Source organism: Hyaena hyaena, unplaced genomic scaffold (genome assembly GCF_003009895.1).
Source record: "Hyaena hyaena isolate Hyena2069 unplaced genomic scaffold, ASM300989v1 scaffold_7, whole genome shotgun sequence".
Taxonomy (NCBI): Eukaryota; Metazoa; Chordata; class Mammalia; order Carnivora; family Hyaenidae; genus Hyaena; species Hyaena hyaena.
The window spans coordinates 816142-841924 of NW_024080639.1; the positions used below are offsets into that span (position 1 = coordinate 816142).

At 42.5% G+C, this 25783-nt stretch overlaps 1 long non-coding RNA gene across 2 annotated transcripts; it reads left to right on the forward strand.

Moving 5' to 3' along the window:
• Positions 1-1597: 1597 nt before the first annotated feature.
• On the forward strand, positions 1598-12062 carry LOC120238359. 2 transcript variants are annotated; one of them, XR_005530198.1, is made up of 3 exons: positions 1598-2013; positions 7048-7113; positions 11795-12062. It is a non-coding gene; the product is annotated as an uncharacterized LOC120238359 (long non-coding RNA). The 2 variants fall into 2 exon arrangements; XR_005530201.1 differs by lacking the exon at positions 1598-2013 and adding an exon at positions 2063-2126.
• The last annotated feature ends 13721 nt before the right edge of the window (positions 12063-25783 follow it).

The following is a 25783-nucleotide window of genomic DNA, read 5'->3' on the forward strand; positions in this document are numbered from 1 at the left end:
CCGCAGCCAACCCGGCCGCCAGGCGTGCCTCGCCCTCTCCCTCTTCCTCCCCGGCTCCCTCTCCCGCTCGCTGGCGCTCCCCTCGCCCCTCCCTCGCGCCCGCCTCTCCACCGCGGCCCTCCTCTCCCCCTCCTCTTTTTCTCCCCCCCCCGCCCCTCCTCTCCCGGGTCTCTCTCCCTCTCTCTCTCTTTCTCAGACTCTCGAGCGCCGGCCCCAGGATGACAATCACATCCCAGGCGCGCCGATCTCTTCCAACTTTCCTTCCCTGCTAAGTCGGGCTGGAGCGGCAGTTCCGACGCAAGGCGGGCCCTGGTGGGCCAGTCCGGCCGCCCCGCAGCACAAAGGCGACGAGGCGGCGGACTGCGAGCCGCCGAACGCCGTGCCCTGTGCTGGCCAGAGTAAACCGCGAAGTTAGCGGATTTCTTGTTAGCCAAGAGGCCGGGCTCCGAGGCGGATCGCCGCCTACTCGCTCCCGGCTTCGCGTCCTAGCCGGGGAACCGGAGAGCGAGTTTGGAGACCTGGAATGGAGGTCCCTGGGAGAGACGGAGGGATGCCTGCGTCCGGGGCGCAGGGGGTCCGGGACGACTGTCCCTTTCCGCCAGCAGCAGCAGCAGCAGGTGGGCGAAGAGACAGGCCTTGGACATCTGCACGTCTCCGGCCCGGCCTCCCTTCCACCAACTCCGCGTCCAACCGCGAGGGAAGGGGGAGGCGGGACTACGCGGGTAGCCTTTCTCCAGAGCAGAGGTAGTGGGCATGAGCTGCCCGACGGAGAAGCAGCTGTGCGGGAGTGGGCTCCGGGCCCCACTCCTCCCGCCCCCGCCACGACTCGCTGTCTCTTTCTCCCGGCTTTCCATCCGCAGCTCCCCCTGCCAGGCCGGTGGTGGTTGGTGGTGGACGGTGCGGGCCCCCTTACCCTTAACACGCACTTTAGCGCCCGCCCACGCTCCATTGTAAACGCTCGGCATTGCCCAACCCAACCACTGTTTGCTTAGCGAGGCGCTGGCAAGGCAAACACACACCACTGAGTCACAGGCAGAGCTCTTGCCCACGACGGCCACACAGTGAGAATACAAAACAGACCTCCCGCCTGTGTCTCCACCCCGCGCCGCCGCGAGCCACAGACGCACTCGATCTCTGGGACAGACAGGGGCGCTGGTGAACCAAAACAGGGGCAGGCACAGTGTTGGGCACTCCACGGGACCTCGGGATGTCAGGGACTTCGTGGCCTTTTATAAACCTGGGCCGCACGCGAGCCGAGGCACAACTGCACCGTTTCCCGCGATGACTTTCACAAGCAGGATGCACTTTATTTCCGGAGCTTCAGTCCCCGCACACCAACCCACGCTGTACACTCGGACACACTTGGCGGCTGGACTTCACGCACGCGCGCTAACTCCTCCCCTCCCTCGGCTCTCCCTTTGGCTCCGCCCCTCAAGCGGACATTCAGCAAATCTCTCGGTCCGCCCCGCCCAATCCCTCCATGCCTCCATCTGTAATTGGACGCTGGCCTCTGTTGGCTCCTCCCCTCGGCGACGCGATCCCGCTTCCCTCCGAGTCACAGCGCCGAGGGGGTGGGGTTGGGCGGGGCGTCGGCGCGCTATTGTCATGGAGACGAGAAGCCGACGGCCGCGGAGGCGGGCGCAGCCGGGCTCCGGGTGGCTGTGAGCCTGCTGAGACTGAGGCCGAGCTGCCGGGCCAGCTCGAGCGGGAGGGAGCGCGCAGCTGGCCAATGGTGGCTTCTCGGGCAACCAAGGGAGGTGTCCTGTCGGGCTCGATCTAAGCCGGTGGTCGCGGCGAGCGTCCCCGCCCCGCTCCCTTCGCTCCCGCCTCTCCTGTGCTCCTCAGCGCCCGCCCCCGGCTCCGCCCGCCGCCGCCGCCGCCGCCGCCGCCGCCGCCGCCGCCGCAGCCCCTCGCGCTAACGGTCGGTAGCAGCCCGCGCGCGCCGCCCGCCGGGGGCTCGCGCCAGCCACGAGGGAGCGTCCGCGGCCCGCGCGCCCGCGCCGCAGAGGAGAGGTGAGTCCCGGGTCCTCCATCCCGCCGCGTGGCCCTCGAGCCGCGTCCGCGTCCCTTCGTGGACCGGATGGACGCGGCGGCGCCCCGCGCGCCGCCCGCCGGGCGTGGGCCGAGTGAGTGTCGGGCTGGCCTCGCCTGAGGTCACGGTCTGCGGGCAGGCGCGCGTGGGCGTGTCCCCTTCACCCACGCGCGCCCGCTTCACCCTCTGGGCTCTGGGCCAGGGTGCTGTTGTCTGAAATGGAGCCGTGGAGGTTTGTGCCACCGAGAATCGGAGTCTGTCACACAGACAACCTCATTACATCATTCTGCCACTCTGGGCCGCTAGGCTATCGGCCCCCCCACCCCACCCCACCCATTCCTTTCACTGTCTTGTTTTTGGTGTCAAGGACTGGAGAGAATCCTGAAAGATTTTGAAGCATTTAGAATTTGTGGTTTTGTTGCTGTGGCTGTCACCTCCGCTCTGCGTCAAATTTAAGACTCATTTCTTTAAGGATGTCTCTATTTTCTGCTTTATTTGCACGTTGATGGCTCTGCTGCTTGGCTGACCGCAGCCGCCGGGCGCCTCAGACTTGTGTTAATATGTGAAATGGAAGAACTGATCATTAGCAGGCAGATGGGATTCAGATAGCATCTGGCGGGTTTTCTCCAAGTCCATGTGAAAGTCTTTATATTTTTGCTGATAAACACGAGGTTTTTACCTTTTGATCTTGGTCGTGGTGACGGTTAAGGTCCCGTCTCCCCTCCCTTCCTTCTCCACTCCGGGAACCTGTTTACTTGTTAGCTGTGCTTTCAATAGTCTCTGGTCACTGAAGCTTTCTCCCCCCAGCAAAGGTGGGAGCTATCTATCTCCCTCGTATTTCAGATTACCAAGATGACCCATTTTCTTGCCGGGGAGGGGGCGTGGGGGGACTTACTCTTGCGTTTGTACCTTTCTGAACATTTAACTCAGGCTAGGGATAGATACGCCCCAATTGTTTTTTAAACGTAGAACTTAAAAGAAATTCTGATTTTAAGACTTCCTAAAGGCTTTTCGGTTTGTCGCGTCCTCACGGATCCACTTCTGCCTAACTCTTAACCTTTAAAGCTTTTAAAACAAGATCCACAGTTGTATTGCCGAGACATGGCAGCGGACCCTGCTCTTCGAGTTTTGGCTGTACGGTTGTCATTGTGTAAATCGAGTGCAAAAGAGGTTATTCCTGTTTATTTAGTGTAATAACTGTTTACAGTGAAAACTTTAAAGACTCATAAAAGTAGGTCTGCTGTATTTTAAAGATCTCATCATTCTTGTGGGAGAGACACAACACCAGCACCAGGAAAGGCAACAGATTGCTTCTGTCATATCGCTTTGCTGTTTCGGAGTGTACTTAAAGGATTATGATTGATAAGGCTGTCCTGCCAGAGAATGTTGACACAGGTGTGCATCGTTATCTTAATTAAGATCCTGAGAAAATGTTGTCTATAAAATGGTGACATAAGAAGGGCAGCATATTTTTGTACAGTTTTGCTTTGGGAGAATTTAATTGCACTTGAAACCTGTCTTCGAGCTTCCAGATTTTGTGAGCGCTTTGGCAGCAACAGAAGTTTTAGAGAGAAGGGATAGGTTAGTGTTAAGTGCTCTGGCGTGCAGGAATACTACTTGTGGCTTTTTGGCCAGTGCCTTTGTCAGCTTTCTTTGTGCGCCATGCTTGCGGAGAAATGGTTACTAATTTAGAGAGAAATGCAGAAATGGGACAGTCTCTTATTAAGCAAACATTTATTAGTGTGCAGAATCAATCTTTAGAGGACGGCCGGCTTAACGTGCAGCATCAAGGATAGAATTAAACTGTGAATATGTGAGCAATTCATGCCGCTTTATATTTTGGAAAAACCGTCTCCTAGAATGTTTTAATGATGTAAAATAGCTTCTCTTTTCGTATGAGCAAGTACTTAGCCTAGCTGTTTACGCGATGCCTTGTGTTTATTTCCAGAAATAGAAAAAAGAAAACCCTCTTTTGTCTCTTCCGAAATATTGTCTACAAATCCGAATTATGAGCCAGTGGAGATGGTGCATTTAGCCTCTTATTAGCTCAAGGATCTGAACCATAACTGGGTGATCACTAAAATAACATGACTCTCCTTTACTTCAGGTTTCTGAATGCAAAAACAATGTAAGGACGATGCTGCTGATTCTATTACCCTTGGCTTACCCAGCACCTAATACCCTTTAACATAAGTATTGCATTAAGATTTCCCCCCTTTCTTCGTAGCCCATGATTTCCTGGAAGCTGACTGTCCATTAGTGTGTATATAAGATATGTGAGTGTTTTTCTTTAATATTAAAACTCGATGTAGAAAGAGGAAATGAAAGTGAAGGAGGCCGTGGGCATATGATCGGAGAAGCCAGGTGTAGAGTCACAGCTCATTCGTGACTCCAAAGATAATTAGCTGGCTAGAATTACATGGCAAACTAAAATCAAAGAAAGCCTTATTTAGATTTGTTTGCTGAAACTCAAACAAGAGCATTAATTTTGAGATAATTGCTTTTCTTATCCCCCACCTCCCCCCCCCCCATCAAAATTTTTGTGCTGGCATCCCAATGCAGTTACCCATGCATTATTTTCAAATTTTATATGCTGTGTCAAAAGAAATGAAGTGCAAATGTGAACTAAGTGCCTATTGTCTGTTTTAATGAATAACAGCGAATAATTGTTCATATACTTTTACATTATAGATAAATCTTAGGAAAAATGTAAACGTGCTTCAGTTGATACCATGCAAGTAACTGAAATCCTGTAGTCGTAAGTGAATTAAACATGGCCTTTAAAAATAGAATGCGAACACAGTATCGCATTTTGGAATCATGTTGTAACTCTGAGATAGCCCAGCCTTTTTGTGTGTGGCAATAGCTCAATATCTGTGTGTATTTCCCTACAGTTTCTACATTTGATTGGCTCCTTTTTTCCTAACACCTTTTTGGTATATTCTTAGCTGTTTTATAGAGAATAATCATTCTTAAAAGATGCCACCAATCTGCCTCCAAGGAGACGTACAAACCTGGACTGGATTTGCTCTTGGTCGGTAGTGACGGTGGTTTGCTGTCACAACACAGATCTGAAGTGTGACACTTCTAACTTATTTCTGCATAAATGTGCAGTATTCTTATAAAGTACACCTGAGTACCAGTTTAGCTTGGCAAATTAACTTAGATGCTTCACAACTGAAAAACAGTATATTCTAATGTAGTTCAAGCTTAACTGTTTATTAGTAAGGATGCACTTAACATTTGTTCAGGGGAAGGAAATGTAATTTTCTCCTGCAGTTATCATTTATGTGATTCATTCTTCCAGCCTTTTCTCAGGCTAACGATACTCCACACCTTGATACAGCCTTTATTTGTTTATTTGGCATAATATGGAGTGATACCTTGGAGGAAATTAGATTAGTTATTCGTGCCTAGTATCCCCAAAGTATTTAACCAGCCTGCTGTGTTTCTTCAAACAGAATCATTTCCATTTTTTTATGTGCAAGTTATAAGTATGAGGTTGCCCTAATACATTTGGATGTTTGCAGCCAAGTTGACTTCTGAACTATCAGTTTCCTCCAAATGTTGGCTGAATGTTTTCCTTCCATATCCGCAGGCTCATCTGCAAGTGAGTGTCTGCAACACAGTGTGTGTGTGTGTGTGTGTGTGTGTGTGTGTGTGTGAAGTAAACTCAAAATAGTCTCAGCATTGGCTTTACCAAAGTATTTATATTGATAATAGGAACTAAGTACAGAATGCAAAGAATGTCACTTGAGGCCTTTGATTATTAAAACTACTAAATGCATTAAACATTCAGTAAAAGAGAAACAGGTTTGATTCGAGGAAATACACTGAGTAACTTCTTTTTAATGATGTCATTGGATGGGGAATTTATAAACTCAGTGCTTTTCATGAATGTCAAGACTGAGGTTATGTCTGATCGAAAAAGAAGTGTTACTTAAAGGAAATGATCTGTTTATGCCAAATTACGATTCTTGGTTCTTTTCATTACCCAGCTCTTTTAAGAATAAATGTAATGGGAGTATCAGCTCCGGGCATCAATACAAAACTCTTTTAATGTGAGGTGTGTGTAAAACTTGTCATCTCTCATCATAATGGGGGGTGGGGGGGCTGCTGACTCCAAGCAGATGAGAAAAGCTAGGAGACCGAATTATTTTGCCGAATATTCGTGTTGTCTATCGAGAGGGGCAAGGAACTGGATTTAACGATAAAGAACATTTTGTTAAGTAAGATGGTTCTGTGACCAAAGAAAAAAGCGTTCATTTAAACTGAAGGCCACCCTAGTTAGTACGGCCTGCAGCACCACAAATGCCTCTCTGAAAACTTTCAGAGAGGTTAAAGTGAGTTTTAGCCTAAGATGAAGGAATATGTAATTAGTTTCAAATCACACACTTGTGTTCCCCTGTCGCTGATTGGGTCTTACAAAGATGGGGTTTCAAGTGTGACCCAAAGGGGACAGATGACAACAAATTAGAAAATACACAAGACGAACGAACGTAAGGAAAATGTTAAGCGGCGGGCAACGGGATTCCTCTGTTTGCCTTTAAAGCTTAATCTTTTTTGTTGTCGTTTTTATCTACTTTGTTGGGTCCGCCGCCCCCCCCCCAGCCTAAAATAGGAAAAATCTAAACATATATGCCTATTGGTTTGGTTTCCTGTCGTCAGCCAAAATTTATTAAGATTCATATCTCATGGGTATTAATGCTGTCCAAATCTATTGAAACTAGGATCCCTTTTATATAAAATAGGTGGGAAGGTCCCCTATTTAAAAAAAAAAAACACAAACAAACACGATGAAGAAAACACATCCTTTCAACAGGAATGGGTTCTGGTTGATTCACTGAGGAGGTTGTACTAAATGTTCGCCAGTGGATATAGCTAGGGTATGCCGTTTGAGAAATGTGTTATTCGGGAATAAAACCAATTGAAGTATTGGTAATTAAATTGTAATTCCACGAAGGAAGGAAGTGGAGGGAAAGATACAGCTAACTATTGCTGTTTTTCTTTTTAAGAATCTGCACTTCATAATGGAGCTACTGTACCGGCTATCGGAAGGAGGAGATTCTGAAGATAGGGAGGTAATATTATCTCTTTTAAAAGAATACTTTCCTCTGTAATCCCGAGCAGTTATTACATATAAGAACTTTATCTGCCAGACAGCAATGTCTTTAAATGCGGGGCTACAGAACGATCTGATTTTCCAGCCACCCCCCCCACCCCCACCCCGTGCTCAGTTTGGAGCTGCTGCTCCCGGGGCTGCGGGCCGGGCCGGGAGAGCTGAGAAATCTCATCCAGCCAGACTCAGCACCCTTAAAATAGCTTCTTTCTGAGAATCAGAGCAGTGAGGGTGGCCTCCCCCGTTCTAGGAGCCATCATTTTGGTTTGCGGCTGATGTGCGTGCATTTAGCACGGTGCTCTGCTGTCAGCATACACCTCCCGGTCTTTGTCGCCTTCCCTGCAGAGCCAGGGCCATTTACTGCCAGCCTCGACTGGACCCTGCGTGGGAGACTCGGTGACTGGCACCTGGTCCCAGAACCCTGCCTGGGAGCGAGCTGGGCCCGGCCACAGGCCACTCCGGTGCGGGGACCCGTGCGGGCGGGCCCTGTTCCCTGTTCACCCCTTTCCATCCCTTTCCATTTTCCTTGTAATCCCAGGCCCCGGGTCACATTTTCCCTTTCCTCTCACTAGGTTGGCTTGCTGCTTCCTCTGCAGCTGTTGCAGGGATTCGCATGGAATGGAGGCCTCGGGTTTATTCTGGATGAGATCTTTGATAATTGACCCGTGTGGGTTTTTTCTTTTTTCTTTTTTCTTTTTCATTTTCCAACATCTAACGTTAGTGTTAAAGGACGAATCTAAGATCCTCGAAGAAACTGTTTGTATCAGTAAGAGAAGCTTCTGTGCTGTGTTGCCACATGGAATATGCAGGTGAAATTAAGAACAGGGCATAAGACCCTTTTATAAAAGCCCAGTGACTGTGTCTAAGAATGTTTGTACAGGCTTAAGCTGTGGAATGGTGTTTCTATCTATTTTCTTTCCTTCTGAAGAAAACCGATACACTTTTCTAGCCACCAAAAATATCTACTTCCTGAATTATACCTATGGAGGGATATTACTAGGACAATAAGGGGTTTCATGGTGTCCGATTATATAATTAGGAAATCGGTAGGCAGTGTGGTAGCTAAAACCAGGTTCTTCATGAGAGGGGCGAGTGTGCAGTTAAAAACAAAAACCTGCAGAGAGAAGACTCTTTAATCTGTAAATCATATGATGTAGCTGGTGAACAGAACAAGAAAGGGAAGTACACCGATATCTGATTCTTGTATTGATGCCTCAGTAGAGGCTGTAAGCCTGGGAAGCACTTAAAATGGAGCCTAGAAAGAAAAAAAAAAAGGTGACATCAAAATGATTACTTGGAAAGCAGTTTACATTTACAAAATTATTCACCATTATGACCTTGACCAACTTTTACACTTCAGCTAGTTGGGTTATTGCTTCCGTTTTTAAACTACCGGTCTACAGCTTGTGTGCAGAACGCAAGGGTATTTTCAAATTGACTGGGTCTTGCCGGTCCTCTTAAAATATGCCACAGTATTACAAAGTTGAAATGTAATATGTATTAATAGAAGGAAAATATAAAATTTAATATCCAGGCAACTGAGACCTTTAAACCTACTTTAAAAGTATAATCCTGACACCTATGACACCATTTTTTTGTCTCTGTTTTATGGGTAGAATCTTGGATGTTCGACCACCCAGATGTCTTATTTATTAATTCTACATTTTATTCTCCATAGCGGACATTTGAAATAAAAGGTGCATGTGGGAGAGGCAGATTTGGGGGCACCGGCTAATTTATTAAGCACTAGAACGCAGAAAAGCAGCCTTGATGAACGTAGGCCTATGAAAGAGGGCAAGTGAAAATGTTTGCAGCCGAAATTTACTAACGTAGCCACCATTTAAATTAAATGTTTGTTAACGTACTAGTGATGGCGTTTTCTCCTCCTCCTCCTTGTGGTTTCGTCCAACTAGATGTTACAGTGGCAGTTGCGCTGACTGTTAAGTGTTTAAATGATGACACCATTATGTGAAGTGATTTTGAAATGAGAGATTTCAGCCAAGAATTACATCTGCTCCCATCTCCTTCAAATCATACTCTCTGGCAGTGCAGATTATGATTGATTTGTTTGTGACAGATTGCAGGAAACAGTCATTGATTTTTCAATATTTTACCTTAAAATTATTTACAGTTGTAACCATGGGGAGGTATTTCCATGGGCTGTCAGCCGCTGAAAGACTAGGATAATATTCCCTGCTCTCTGACAAGACAAATTACCTGTAATGAGTGCAGTAGCTGAAGGGTATACTTTTATTTTAAAATATGTCAATAACCCCAGTGACTAAACGAATATTGATTTAGCATAATGAAGCCTGAGTAATGTGAAAATGAGCTTTTTCAAGGAGCCTGGTAAAGACTTTCTTTTTAGCTGGCTGTAAGAAGCTTTCCATTCTTTTCAACTAGCTCGCAGAGATAAGGAGTTTTCTATGCAAACCATCGGGAATGATAGTGTCGTTTGTGATAACAGCCAGGGTCCAAATATTTTGCCCTTCCTCTTATCGATTCTTTTTTCACATCTTATTTTGGGTCTTACTTTTAGTCAGAGAATTTGATTTGCTTGATCTTATCTTGACCTGACTTCTTATTTCCACAGTTTCAACATATTTTGCATTTAGACCCTCCAGTACCGAATATTAAAATATAACTATATGTACGATCATTTCGTGGATGACACAATAATTACCTTAAGACATTTCAAATGGGTTATTGTAGTATTTAATGTGCCATATTTTATGGTAGAATAATTCCCAGTCCCTGGACATCAGCTTGCTTTCAGTGGGAATGAAGATTAATTTACTCAGGCATCAGGGCATGTTTTCATTTGTGTCCGACTCTCCCCCCACCCCCCCGACCTCCCAACACCCTCCCCTGCTTTTTTTAAATGGAATTCTCAACTTTTTATGGATGAAGATACCAATACATAAGGTCCTTCAGACAAGAATAATAGTAGAGAAGTATATAACTATATTTTATAGTCCATCGAGGAGCCTGAAGACTGGGTGTCTGAATGAGTATCTTCATCTCCAACGGGGTAAGGAGGAAATAGGGTAAACATTGCTGGTCATATATAGCAGAAAAGTAAGTATTTGAACAAGATGTCAGACGGATACTCATGGGAATCCAGTGTCTTTCATGAGAATTAATAGTAATAGAATCTTATTAAAAGCAGTAGGTAAAGTCCCTTTAAAAATTAAAAATGAGCTCCAATTGAAAGAAAATTCACATGACTCCCTGTGAGTCCTAGTTTGCTCGTAGGATGGCATTGGAAACGTTGCAATAAAATGAAAAATATAAACATCTCTTTTAATGGAAGAAAGGAGAGCCTCTGGGACAAAAATTATCAGTACCCCCCACCCCAGGAATTTGCCCAAGGGTGTGGAAAAAGAGACATCTTGTCATCCGTCTTAGCTGTGCTTTGCAATAGCCTGGATGCTTTAGAAAATACGGATCCCATGGTTTCAGATGCTGTAAGTTCTGATTGCTCCACCCCCCACCCCCAAATTCTTTCCCTTTTTCTATAAATGGACCTTTGAAAATAGAAATGTGAGGGATATGCCATCATCATATATGAAACTGGTAGCCCAAATTCTTCGATCACTAATTACTAATTTGCTCTACAGTTTTTTTTTTTAGGTTGATGCAGTATCTCTTCCACTTATCTGTGGATAAGGCAATGGCTCTAGATATGCCTTCTAGAAAAAGAAATGAATATAGATTTTTTTTTCCTCAATAATTTTTTTAAGGAAAGCCTTCCCCCCCCCCCCCCAGACAAAGCGAGGCTAAGGAAAACATCTATATTGCAGTTTAGTTTATTTTGGAGTTAAATAATAAAGGTATTGTATTCAGCACGTCTTGACCCCATAATGTAGTTTAAACCTTGTGTTCATCTTACAGTGTGTGTATAGGGCTACTGATTTATTTGAATTAAGTTTTGGTAAATATGTAGATAAAGTAGAGCTTTTGTTCTTGGGGAAATTACTCTTCTTCTTTTTTATTTCCCTTCAAACAAAATACCCGTGTTCTTCTTTAGGGAAAAATTATTTACAGAGAGTGTTTTTAAACCATGCAGGTCATTGCCTGGGGTTGGCTAACACATTTATTTTTTTGAAAGATTTCAAAAAAACACCACCTTTCTTGTATTTGTATCTATTAAGATAAACAGTTTACTTTGCTACGGTGCATACCAATCTATTTAGTTAATTTTTTCTTCCAGAATTCATTCTGCCGCGTTTGGTCTGACCTTCTATGATAACTTAATATAGGAACAAATTAGCATATAATTCTATTTTCCACGTGACCTCCACCAGTTGCAGAATCCTGCCACCACTTTTGGAGGGCAGTTCGACAGCGTGCATAGACTGTAGCATTAAGTGTTTGCAAACGTCCAGCGCATCCTGGCTAAGGTGATATCGAAAATGTTCCGAAGTTTACAGCTAGAGGAAATACTCTCCCTTATTACTGAGGTGTTCGAATGCCTCCTAAAGGTAGCATTTTTCATTAGCGTACGTAGTTGATGAGTGACTTGTCTTCTAAGCACAGGGCCGCATGGCAGAGTTCAGTGCGGCGGGTGAGGTATGGGATGCCGGGAGATTGACAGGGACAGTGATCATGACAATAAATGGACTTTTTTCTTTTTCTTTTAGATTCAGCTCTTGGTCTTTGAACTTTCCTGTGATCTGTGCAACCTTGATACGAAGGACATGAACAATTAAGTATGCAAGGGGTTTCAACTTTGGATGTTCTCCCTTACAGATGCCAGTATTCTCCCGGTTAAGACCCTTAGATGTCGTGCGGAACGATTCACGTCGCGATCATCAATTTTATTTGAACTGACTAGTATTGTAGAGTATCACCAAGCATCTTCTGTTTCCATCAAAGTACAGAAAGAATAAAATCAATTCTGTATGTTGACTTATTTCCTAAAATGTCTTTCTTGGATTGAATGAGTGTTTATCCTTGAAAAAGAAGGTTCAAAGCAAAATCCCCGTCTCTGTCATAGCAACCCCTCTAGCGGTCCAACGTCACTCGCTACATTGAGGGGAGAAAACAACACTTGAAGGGCATCCATACGTATCTTTTACTTCCCTATATTAGTCCGCCTGGAAGAGAACATCTCTCCCCCCAAATAAATGAGCTCCACTCAGAAACAAGGAGATATCACCTGAACAGGCAGATCATTTGTTACGTTGTTTGCATATTTGATTTAGGTAAAGAAGATGCCATCCAGTTCTTTCAGAGAGTTCTTTTACTTGTGTAGCCCCAATACTCACGGGATTGCCTTGCCACTGGGAAATGCCTTGTGGCCTGTGGTGCTGCGGTAGGAAGACGGGAGGCTTGATGCTGCTGGCCTCTGGGATGTCACACTCCAAGGGGGGAGTCTGAGCAGAGAGAGTCCTCAGCGAGGGGACTGGGGACAATCACGGATGCCGGTGACACCTGTAGAAATGTTGGGAGTTACTGTTTGCGACTGACCCAGTTTGTACTTCCTCCACTTCCATAGTTTTTACCAAGAATCCAGGGCGCTGTGATGTATTCTGAAGCTCGGCTCTGAATAGCACAAAGTAAATTTATTAAGCTAGAACAATCTCTCCTTTTCCCTTTTTTAATTAAACTTTATTTTTGAGATAATTATAGATCTCACATGCAGGCGTCCTACCTAAGGGAGGGACCCCTTGTACTTTTTACCCCTTTTCCCCCAATACTGACATTTATTACATGTAACGTGTAATATCACACAAAACGGGCTCTAACATCGATAGAGTCAAGGTACACAACGTTTGCATCACTACAGGGAGCTCCGTTAGTGCCATTTCATGTCCAGTCTTCCTTCTCTCCTGTCCCTCTCAACCCTAGCAACTGCTCGTCTCTTCTCCATGCCTATAATTTTGTCTTTTCAAGAATGTTCTAGAAGTGGAATTCTATAGTGTGTTACCTTCTGGGACTGGCTTCTCTCAGCACGTTTTTCCTAGAGCTTCAGCTTGCATGGACCAGTAGTCTGGCGTATGGTTGGCTGGTGTTTCATGGTACGGGCGTCCCGCACACTGCGTAACCGCCAGTCAGGGCTTCAGGGTGGTTTCCCGTTTCTGACCCCTTCGAATAAAACCGCTATAAACATTCATGTACAGGTTTCTGTGTGAACATCAGTTTTCATTTTTCCTGGGACAAATGCCCAGGAGTGCAATTGTGGGTCATACGATAATTACATAGAGCCTTTCTTTTTATGACTTGACTTGATTTTACGTGTGTGTGTGGAAGGAGAGACCAGGCGGACATTGACATTTTTGCGGTGTTTTTGCTTGAACTGGATTCGTTTCTGACTTTAAAAATATGCAGACTATCTCAAATAACTTGTAGCCAGATATCAAAAACATTTTTCCACAACCCAGATTTTATTCTTCTTGTTGGAGAGATACTTTTGAAAAAAATGGCTTCCTCCCCCCCTTTTTTTTAAACAATTCATATGTAAAGGGATGGAGGTAGGGATATAGTGTAGGGAAGGTGCTGCAAAGCTCCCAGGTTACTTGGAGAAATTTGGGGGGGACTTTCCAAGTGTTAGCACAGACTTGGCATTAGAGGATGTGTCTTAACAGCTTCCGAATTGATACACTTGGCGTCTTTGTCGCTAGGATCTTGCCTGCAGTTTTTATTTGTAGAATTAACTCATCATCTTAACAGTTTGTATTCAGTGGTGTTGCATTTCATGCTCTTTTAATTCAGCTAGAAGACTTGTGTCAAAAGAAATAGAAGGAAATAAAACCCAAAAAGTGGCCTTTCCTAGTAGATGACTCCTAAAAATCCAACTACTTTATATGATGCCAGCTGGAAAAACAGCTCTGGTCCCAACCGTGATGGAAATTACACTGGTTTTTGGTTTTTTTTGTTTTTTTTAAAAAATACTTACCTTGACATAATGAGACATGTACAAAACTGGGGATGCCATATTTTGGGGGTGAACCAATGAAAAGACTTTCAAGGACATTTTTTACTCTGATTTCCCACCATTATATACGTGGACCTTAGAACTGGCACCGGAGACGGAGCTCCATGTCTTTTTCTAGAAACATTGGATGCCATTTACGGGTTACAATGATCCTGCTAACAAAAGTCAATATTACAAATCTTTAGCTTTTTTGAGTGAGGTGCTAGGCTCAGGGGACCCCGGTCTTTCCATGCTTTTATTTATAGTTTCCATCTTCAGCCGTTATGTTCATGACCACAGTGATATAAATGACTGAAGACAATAAAATAGCCCTTGCCCTTAAAGACGACCTGGAAAAAAGAGAGCATTGTACACATGCAATCTTTAAATACCAGTAGTCACTCATCATTAAGCAGCTACTTAAGCACCTCGTGTTCTAGCACTTCTGGGTACTGGGAATCTGACAGTAAAGAAGGCAATATGGTGCCCCCTCTACTCTGAGTGCCTGGTTCTCATAGTGCATCGGTTAGGGGGTGGGGACAGAGGAAAGGGTAAGAAGAAACTGAGATACCAACATGATTGTGTATTACTAGAAATCCAGAACGCTCGGAACTCAGGAGACAGCCGAAACAGGCCTCGCGGAAGATGGCGGACTTGAACTTCGAAGGAGCATATACTAGAACGGATGCGGAGGAGGATGTCAGCAAGGAGACGGAAATGGCTCTTGTGTGGTTTGTTGAATGTGAGGTGGAATCTGGTCTGGCTAGAATTTCCAGGGGCATCGGAGGGGTACGTCACTGCCCAAAAGTCTATTTAACAGCTTCCTATGTTGTAGCAACTCGCCAGAAATGAGGCATGCTTTTTTTAAAAGAGTAATATTTGAATTTACAGATGTGGGGTTGAGTGAAGAAACAAACGGATACTCTTCCTCCTAAAACAGGCTTGGAAGTACATTTTAGCTTGTAAGCCTCAATCTGCCAGTGTACGTGTATGTGTAAAACAATATTTTATTTTCCTCCCTGTATGTTTGATAAGCAATAAGAGGTCTTACACTTACCCGGTGTCTGAAATGCATAACCTATAAAACTATCATACTTGTTAAAGTGTTCATTTATTTTAGGCTTAAAATAACAAAAGAACTTAAGGTTCTTTTGGAAGAGTTCCAAAATTAAAACTGCAAGATCACAAGTAGATAAAACTTTACATAAAGAAAAGACTTGTAAGGTATAGAGACAGCAGATGGCTTTCCTAAGGACCTCTTTTAAGTAAGCTAAGAAAATACAAGTATTTCTGTGCATCATTTTTTTTTCAAGTGCTCCAGGTAGCAAGAGAGTTAAATGCCTTTTCTAAATATGCACCAAATTTTAGGAAGCTAAAATTGGAAGTTCAAATATCACTGAAGCCCGTTTTACTTGGGAACTTGAAAAAGGAAGAGACTGAAGGATCTGTTGAGTATCTTTACATTTATGTAAATCGTAGATTTGATCAGAGTGGTTATAAAAGACGTCAACGTAAAGATCCTCAGGATTTTACATGTAATAATATGGATCCCAATATACCCTAATGGATAGCATTGCCAAGGAGGAGGCCAAAACGAATCGTGTTTTGTTAAAAGGGCTGCACTAGGTCAGCGACTTCAAAGTCTCGCCTATGCATGAAGAGGAAACATTGCAGAATCATCTTGTAATGTTGTTTAGCGGTTTAAAAAATAAACAGAGCAGTGCAATGTCAGTCTTTTTTTTTTTAATTTGTTACAAATACTGCAAATCATAGGTTGATTACCACTAGACTTCCCGACTCTGCCCTGATTGCTATATTCTCTGCCTCTTCTTTTAAAATGCCAGGCACTTTATAATTTTGTCCATAATTGTTTATATGTATATTCTGTACAAAATGTTTTTAGAGCAACCTCTTGCTAAATTATCTTAACCCGCTCACCATCTTTAAACTCATGTATAAATTCACTGGAGCAGGAGTAGCCTGGCACATTGATGGAGTGTTTTATTTCTTCCGAGGAGCCTTCTTGTGCAAAATACCTTTCACACTCCCTGCGTAAAAATAGCAGGCCCCTTCCTCATGCAGGCTTTGGAAGCTGGAGAAGACTTTGTTTTACATATGAAGAAACTTGAGTCCCAAGAAGATGAAATGACTGGCCAATAAGTAATGACGACAATCTCTAGACTCCAAAGCAAATGAGGCTTAGATCAAGATGCCTGTCCCCCTTTCTGGAAATTCAATTTACAACGCTTGTCCCTATTCTTGGTATATCTTATTCTACATACGTCAGGGACAAATGCCATCTGTACAAGTCATGTCGACAGTGGGGCGCCAACTATGGGTATAACTAGCCAGGTTAAGTGTGTTCATCTCAGAACTGAATTTTAGCCAACAGAGTGTTGCATTCGTTCATTACCATCTATGCGTACCTGCTGTACCGAAGCAGGTGAGAAAAGTCAGGGAACCAAATAGGAGTATGACATAGTCCCTGAACTCCGCAAAGTGGGCATCAGGCTCAGGCCCAGAGAGAACTCGGAGAAGAGCACGCAGTGCTCGCTTACGGAGCTTAGGGCTTGGCCTCTACGGTGGAGACGGGGCATAAACAGACCATTTCAGCGCAGCAGGGTAGGAGTGGGGGCCAGATGCTGTGGGACCACAGGGGCGCAACTCCTAACCAAGCCTGACAGAGGGCGGACGAGGTCAAGGAAGGCTTCCCGGAGGAGAGGGGCATTAGGGTTGAGCCCCAAAGGAAGAGGGCCCCAGGCATGGGGAGCAAAAACCAAAGACCAGGGTGGGGGTGGATGCATTTGGGAGTGTGAGAAGTTTGAGAAGAGCAGGAAGCGTGTGTGTGGAGATGGGAAAGAGAGAGGAGAGGCAGCAGACCCGGGGGGGAGGGGGAGGCCTGTCGAGGGCCTTTCCTATGCCTGATGAGGAGGAGGAGGAGCTTGGGCTCCATCTTGGAGGAGATCCCGCCTTTGGTGGGGGGCCTGGGGGGCAGGGAGGAGTGCATTGGGGGCCATTAAGATTGGGTGGTGAGACACTAGTTGGGTGATGGATGCGGGTGAGTGTTCAGGTGACAGCAAACTGTTGCTTGAGCTAAGAGAGTGGCCGGGGAAGGGGAGGTGTCCAAGGATTGATGGGAAACCTTGACATGCCATATACGAATGGGCTTGGTGACTGGTTTCCTATGAGAAAACCATGGCAACGAGGGTGTCCACAGGGCCTAACCTATCAGGGCGTGGCATTGGTATTCTGAGACCGAGATCCCAGGAGAGTAGGTGTGACAGGAAGAAAAAGACACAGTGTGGACCAAACAGTTGGTTTTGAGGCACCAGTAGAATAGCCTGGTGGGGGGCGGGTTGGAACTCACAGTCTAGTAAGCAGGCAGGGAACAAATCTGTCTTTCTAACGGTGGTACAGTTTGTTTGTTTTTTTCCTCTTAATGAGAAAATTTTGCAAAATAAAAATGTGTTTTCTTTCACTATTAGCGGTGTGTGTGTGTGTGTGTGTATGTGTGTGTGTGTGTGTGTGTGTTTTAAATCATGGGATGCAGCTGTGAAAATCAAGTCAGAGACGAGCTGCTCCATCCTCCTGGGAAACGTTGCTTTTGCAAAAGATGGGATTCCAAAGTAGGTCAAGGAAGTCAAGGGAGTGCTCCCAGCCAAGGTTGTCCCCAAAAGGTGAAGTGTACTAAATTGCAATCATGCGTAGAAGTTTCAAGATGGAGGGAGGCAAAACATTTCCAAGAAAGAAGCACTGGAGAATATTTTTGTTTTGGGAAACTCGATAAGTTTCGATTCCAACATATGTTTCATTGGTTAGTATGCACCTTCTCTGGCTTTTGCCACTTCAGGCAAGCATTCTACAAGTACTTACTGAGCACCTACTAGGCACTGGAACCTGGACAACATGAGTCACAGAGTAGAGACCACAGTGGCCATGGTCCTTCCCTCATCAGGTAAGACCAAATGAGATCATTTTTGAGCAAACCACAATACATTATTTCTATGCCTTCTCCGTGCCGAACGTTACTTACCACTGTCCCTCGTTTTCCAGAATGGGTGGCTCGTCTCCTGTCTAGCTAACCACTTGTTTTCTCTTTTCCATTTTCTCCTGATTTCATAGCTGTCTTCCGGATCTTAAAAATCTCTCTTGTCGCTTAATTTCGTGTCCTCATTTGCTCCCGTTCTAAAACCTTCTCTGCAGATTCAGTTTCTCCCTCTAAGCTCCACTGAGAACATTCCCTCCATGACTGGTGAGCTTGTAGAAAGATGTGTCTGTGGAAACATGGCTTTGTGTTAGCTCGCTGCACTCTCACTTTCCATTCATCTCACGCGATCTGGTTTTCTAGTTACTCAAAGGCCAGGATCTGATGGTTTTCAATCTCATTGGACCTAACCACGCTGGGCATGTAGCAGTGTCTTCGATTTTGAGGCACTGCTGTCTCTGGGTTCTTTGGCCTCCGCCCCTTTTGGTTTTGTAGGCCACCTCCCTTGATGTGGCAGTCACCACAAAGTTTACCACTCTCCGAGGTGCTGCCACCCCTTCAGGACAGCTCCCTTGCTCGAACCCTGCTCTCAGATTCCCAGCTGTCTCCTGGGATAGCTCCCTATCACCCCTCCTCTGTTCTTTCTGTTCCGAGCCTCCTTCTTTCTGTGCCTTCTTGAACGTTTCGTATTGGTCCGTGACATTGCTCTTGCCAGAGTTACCAAATCGGGTCAGTGTTACTCTCATGCTTGGGTTGGGTCAATTTTATCTTCTAAAACCTCTTAAATCCCACCCCTTAGTCTGTCCCCATGATCAGGTACGTAGGGACACAGGGCAGAGGAATCAAGGTCTCTGTACCTAGGAAGACCACAGTCTACACGGTGCAACTCCAAGTGTGGTGGACAGCCTGAGAAATCACAGCTTCTTGTTTTAATGGACTTTATTAGCGGAGCAGTTTTAGGTTTGCACTAACAGTGAGTGGAAGATACAGAGATTTCCACATACTGTCTTCCCCACACATGCACAGCCTCCCCCAAAACCAACATTCCTCACCAAGGTGGGGCATCTGTTAGGATCGATGAGCCCACATTTATATACCATCATGACTGCATAGTTTACAGTATAGTTCTCTCTTGGTGCTGTACATTCTGTGGGTTTGGACAAAGGTATAATGTAATGTATCCACTATTATAGCATCACACAGAATAGTTTCACTGCCCTAAAGCTCCTGGGCTCCACCCACTCATCCCTCCACCCTCCTCCCCAATAACTCTTGTCAACCGCTGCCCTTTTTTCTGTCTCCATAGTTTTGTCTTTTCCAGATGTCATATAGTTGGAACCATACAATAGGTAACCTTTTCAGATTGACTTCTTTCACTTAGTAATATGCATTTAAGATTCCGCCATGTGTTTTCACAGTTTGAGAGCTCGTTTCTTTTTAGGGCCAAATAATATTCCATTCTCTGAACGGACCATGGTTTATCCGTTCACCTAATGAAGGACATCTTGGTTGTTTCCAAGTTTTGGCAATTGTGAATAAAGCTGCTATCAACACCTGTGTCCAGGTTTTTGCATAGACATAAATTTTCAAGTCCTTTGGGTAAATACCAAGGAGCACCATTGCTGGGTTGTACAATAAGAGTGTTTAGTTTTATATTTAGCTGCCACAGTGCCTTACAAAAGTGCTCATACCATCTTCCGTCTCCATCAACAATGAATGATAGCTCTTGTTGCTCCATATCATCGCCAGTATTTGGTGGTGTCAGTGCTTTGGATTTTGGCCATTCTACTAGGTGTGTTGTGGGATCTCATAAATGTTTTCCTTTGCAGTTCACTAATGACATATGGTGTATCGATCTTTTCATATGCTTACCTGCTACCTGTTTATCTTTGTGGAGATTACTGTTAACATCTTTGGCCCACTTTTAAATTGGGTTGCACATTTTCTGATTGCTGAGTTTTAAGAGTTCTTTGTCTATTTTGGATAACAGCCCTTTATCAGATGTGTCTTTCACAAATGTTTTTTCCAAGTCTGTGGCTTGTCTTTTCATTCTCTTGGCAGTGTGTTTCACAGAGCAAAAATTTTCCATTTTAGTGAAATCCAGCATTATTGATCCTTTCTCTCATGGATCATGGCTTTCGTGATATATAACAAGTTACTATCAAGTCAATGTCATATAGACTCTCTCCTATGTTATCTTCTAGGAGGTTTATAATCCTATGTTTTACATTTAAGTCTGTGACTGATTTTGAATTAATTTCTGTGAAGGGCTTAAGGTCTGTGTCTTGATTCATCTTTTGCAAGTGGACGTCCATTTGTTCTAGCACCGTTTGTTGAAAAGACTCTTTGCTCCATGTATTGCCTCTTCTCCTTTATCAAAAATTTGTTGATGAGATTTATGTGGGTCTCTTTCCGGGCTCTCTCTTCTGTTCCATTGATCTATTCACCTAGTCTCTTACCAGTGCTTTTCTTATCACTACCTTTCACAAAGTCTTCAAGTTGGGTAGAGTCCGTCCTCCATCTTCTCTCTCAATCTTGTGTTGGATAGGCTGGATCTTCTGGTTCTCCAGAAAAAAAATTAGAATTGGTTTGTCTATATCCACAAATAACTTTCTGTGATTTTGATGGAGATTGCATGAAATCTATAGATCAGATTGAGAAGAACTGACATCTTGATAATATTGAGTCTTCCTATCCATGAACATGAACTATCTCTCTTTAGTTTTTATTTCCCTCATTAGAGTTTTGTAGTTTTCCTCATATAGAACTTGTACATATTTTCTTAGATTTATACCTAATTATTTCATTAAAATTGTAATTGCAAATTCTACTTCCTTGCTACTGGTATATAAGAAAGCAATGAACTTTTATATATTGAACTTATATCCAGCTATCTTGCTGTAAATACATATTCCAGGTTTTATTCTGTTGATTATTTCCAATTTTCCACATAGACAATCATATTATCTGCATACGCAGCTTTATTTCTTCCTTCCCAGTCTGTATACCTTGTACTTCTTTTTTCTGTCTAATTACGTTAGTTAGGACTTCTAGTACATTGCTAAGAAGGAGTGATGAGTAAGGACACCCTTGCCTTCTCCTAATCTCAATGGGAGAGCTTCTATTTTCTCACCATGAAGTATGATGGTGGTTAAAGGGGGTTTTGTTGACATGTTTTATCAAGTTGAGGAAATTCTATTCTATTAATTTACTGAGAGTTTTTATCATGAATGAGTGTTGGATCTCATCAAATGCTCCTTCTTCATGTATTGATAGGATCGTGTGATTTTCTTTTCCTTTTTTAGCCCATTGATTGATCAATTAACAGATTACGTTAATTGACTTTCTGATGTTGAACCAGCCTTGCTCACCTGGCATGAATTCCATTTATACAGCCATGGTGTATAATTCTGCATCTGTGTTACATAATTCTTTTTATATATTGTTAGATTCAATTTGCCAATCTTTTGTTGAGGATTTTTGCATCTGTGTTCATGAAAGATATTGGTTTACAGTTTTGTTTTTGTTTTTTTCTGTAGAGTTTAAATGTCTTTTTCTTTTTTTTTTTTTTGGTTTGGATGTTATGGTAATACCTCACAGAATGAATTGGGAAGTTTTCCTTCTGTTTCTGTCTTCCAAAAGAGACTGTAGAGAATTGGTACAATTTCTGTCTTAATGTTTGGTAGAATTCACCAGTGAACCCATCTGGGCCTAGTGCTTTCTGTTTTGGAAGATTATTAATTATTGATTCAATTTCTTGAATAGATATAGGACTATTCAGATTGTCTGTTTATTCTTGGTACGTTTTGGCAGATTATATCTTTTAAGGGATTGGTCTGTGTCCTCTAGGTTATCAAGTTTGTGAACCTGACGTTCATAGAATTCCTTTATTATCCTTTTAGTGTCATGTATCTGCATGGATGTCCCCTTTTCATTTATGATATTAGTAATTTGTATCCACTCTCTTTTTTTCTTAATTAGCTTGGCTATAGGATTATCAATTTCATTTATCTCTTCAAAGAACCAGCTTTTGGCTTCATTGATTTTCTCTATTGATTTCCTAGTTTTAATTTAATTGGTTCTGCTCTAATTTTTATTATTTCTTTACTTTTGCTTACTTTAGAGTTAATTTGTTCTTCTTTCTCTAATGCGCCAAGTTGAAAACTTAGATTATTGATTTTAGAGCTTTCTTTTTTCTAATATATGTATTCAAAGGCTATGAATTTTCCTCTAAGCACTACTTTCCCTCCACCCCACAAATTTTGATAAGTTATATTTTCATTTTCCTTTAGTTAAAAATGTTTTGAAATTTCCTTTGAGATTTCTTCTTTGACCCATGTGTTATTTAGAAATGTGTTGTTTAATATTCAAGCATTTGATTTTTCCACCTCTCTGTTATTGGTTCCTAGTTTAATTCCATTGGGGTTTGGTAGCAGCTATTGTATGAGTCCTATTCTTTTAAATGTGTTAAGGTGTGTTTTATGGCCCAGAATGTGGTCTACCTTAGTGAAGACTCCATGTGAGCTTGAGAAGAATGTGTATTCTGCAGTTATTGGGTATAATCAATAGCTGTCCATTATATCTAGTTTGTTGATGGTGATGGAGTTCAGCTATGTCCTTACTGACTTTCTACCTGCTGGGTCTGTTCATTTATGAGAGAAGGTAAAGTCTTCAACAATAATAATGGATTTATTTATTTCTCCGTATAGTTCTTTCAGTTTTTGCCTCACATATTTTGACTCTATTGTTAGATGCATACATATTGAGGATTATTATGTGTTCTTGAAGAATTAACCCCTTTATCTTTATGTAATGTCCCTCTTTATCTCTGATAACATTCCTTGCTTTGAACTCTGCTGTGTCTAAAATTAATATAGCCACACCTGCTTTCTTTTAATAAGTGTTAGCATGGTATATCTTTCTGCATCTATTTGCTTTTAATCTATATGTATCTTTACATTCAAAGTGGGTTTCTTATAGACAAAATAGGCTTAGGTTTATTTTCTTCTTTTCATTTATTAGTTTTTAACCCATTCCTATGGTATTTGCCTTTTAACTGGGATATTTAGACCTTGATGTTTAGTCTGATTCTTGATATAGTTGAATTAGTATCGACCATATTTGTCACGATTTTCTATTTTTTACTTTTGTTCTTTGTTCTTGTTTCGGTCTTCAACTTTTTCCCCCCACCTTTTATGGTTTCAACTGACCATTTTATGTTATTTCATTTTCTTTCCTTAGTGTATCAGTTGTACCTCTTTTTAAAAATAATTTTTTAGTGGTTGCCTTAGAGTTTGCAATATACATTTACAACTAATACAAGTCCACTTTCAAATAACACTATGCCACCTCATAGGTAGTGCCGGGACCTTATAGTAACAAAAGAATCCTAATTCCCCCCCTTTTGTCTCTTGTATCATTGCCATCATTCATTTAACTTATACATATGCATACATAAGCATATATGTGCATACATAATTTTTATTATTTAATAATTTTTATTATTTAATAATTTTTATTATTTAATAATTTTTATTATTTAATAATTTTTATTATTTAATAATTTTTATTATTATTTTGAACAAACTGTTATCTGTCAGATGGATTAAGAATAGTGATTAAAAGTTAGTGGTGACTGGGTGGCTCAATTGGTCAGGCCTCTGACTTCTGCTCGGGTTATAATCTCATGGTTTGTGAGTTCAAGCCCTGCATCCGGCTCTCCACTGTCAGCGAGGAGCCTGCTTTGGATCCTCTATCTCCCTCTCTCTCTACCCCTCCCCCATTCATTCTCTTTCAAAAATAAATAAACATTTATTAAACAAAAAGAATAGAAAAATTAAAGTTTTTATTTTACTTCACTTATTCTTTTCCCAATGCTCTTCCTTTGTTTATGTAGATCTGAGCTTCTGACTATATCATTTTCCTTCTCTCTAAAGAACATGTTTTAACATTTCTTGCAAAGCAGGTTTATTGGCAACTGATTATCTCAATTTTTGTCTAAGGAAGTCTTTGTTTCTTCTTTACTTTCAAAGGAAGATTTCTTAGGGTAAGGAATTCTAGATTGGTGGGGTTTTCATTCTGTCAACCCTTTAAATATTTCATTCCACTCTCTTGCTTGCATGATTCTGAGAAGTAGGATATGATTCTTATCTTTGTATCTCTGGATGTAAGGTGTTTCCCCCTACCCCAGTTCCTTACAAGATTTTGTTTTTATCTTTGATTTTTTGCAGTTTAAATATGATACATCTAGCTGTAGTGAGGATTTTGTTTTGTTTTGTTTTGTTTTTTGGCATTTTATCCTACATATTGTTCTCTGAGCTTCTTGGATCTGTGGTTTGGTGTTTGACATCAATATTAGGAAATTTTCGGTTATAATTACTTTAAATATTTCTCCTATTCCTTTCTTTTCCTTTCAATATTCCCATTAAGCATATGTATGCCTTTTATAGTTGTCACACAGTTCCTGAATATTCTGTTCCAGTTTTTTTTTTTTTCAGTAATTTTTCTCTTTTTAATTTTGGAGCTTTCTATTGAGGTATCCTCAAGATTCTTTCCTCAAGCATGTGTCCAATCTACTTATAAGCCCATCAATGACATTTTTCATTCTTATTACAATCTTTTATATTTCTAGCATTTCCTTTTGATTCTTTCCTAGGATTTCCATCTTTGTGCTTACCTTGCCCGCCTCTTCTTGCATGCTGTCTACTTTATCCATTAGCATTCTTAGCATATTGATCTTAGTTTTAAATTCCCATTCTGATCGTTTCAACATCTCTGCCATGTCTGGTCCTGATGCTTGCTCTGTCTCTCTAAGTTGTGTTTTTTTGCCTTTTAGTGTGCCTTATAATTTTTTCTTGATAGTCAGACATAAGGTACTGGGTAAATAAACTATAGTAAATAGGACTTTATTAATGTGGTGATAAGGCATGGAGGGAGGGGAGCCATTCTACAGAATTGTAATTATGTCTCAACCTTTCAGTGAGCATATGCCCCTTACCTACACTTCACAAGTTCTGAGTCATACCACCGCCACCACCCACCTTGCTGAGGTTGGGATGGGATGACTAGGCTGGGCTGGAGTTAGACATTTCCCTTCCTCATTATGAAAGACTAGAGCCAACTATAAGTGGGTATTTCCTTTACCGTAGATCTGGTAGGCTCTGATAAAACAAACAGTCCACAAACATTTTGGTGGGGGGGGGGTGGGGAGTGTCCAGTTTTACCGAGAAATAATTGGCATGCATTACTGCAAGGTTAAGGTAGACAAATGATGGTTCAATTTATATATAGTTTGAAACGATTGTTTAGTTAATATTAATCATCTCCTGTAGATACAGTAAAAAGGAAAACATTTCTTCATGTGATGGACACTCTTAGGATGCACTATCTTAACAGCTTTCCTGTACATCATACAGCAGTGTTGGCTGGAGTGGTCATGATGTTCATCACGTCCCTAGTTTTTACTTTTCTTATAACTGGAAGTTTGTGCCTTTTGACCACCTTCTTTCAGTTCCCCTTTCCCTGCCCCCTGCCTTTGGTGACCACAGATCTGATCTCTTTTCCTATGAGTTTGAGTTTGGATTTCTGGTATTTGGTTGGTTTTTTTGTGTGTGTTTTTATTCCGCATATAAGTGAGATCACTTAGTATTTGTCTTCATTTGACTTATTTCACTTAGCATAATGCCTTCAGGTCCATCCATGTTTTTGCATATGGTAGGATTTCCTCAT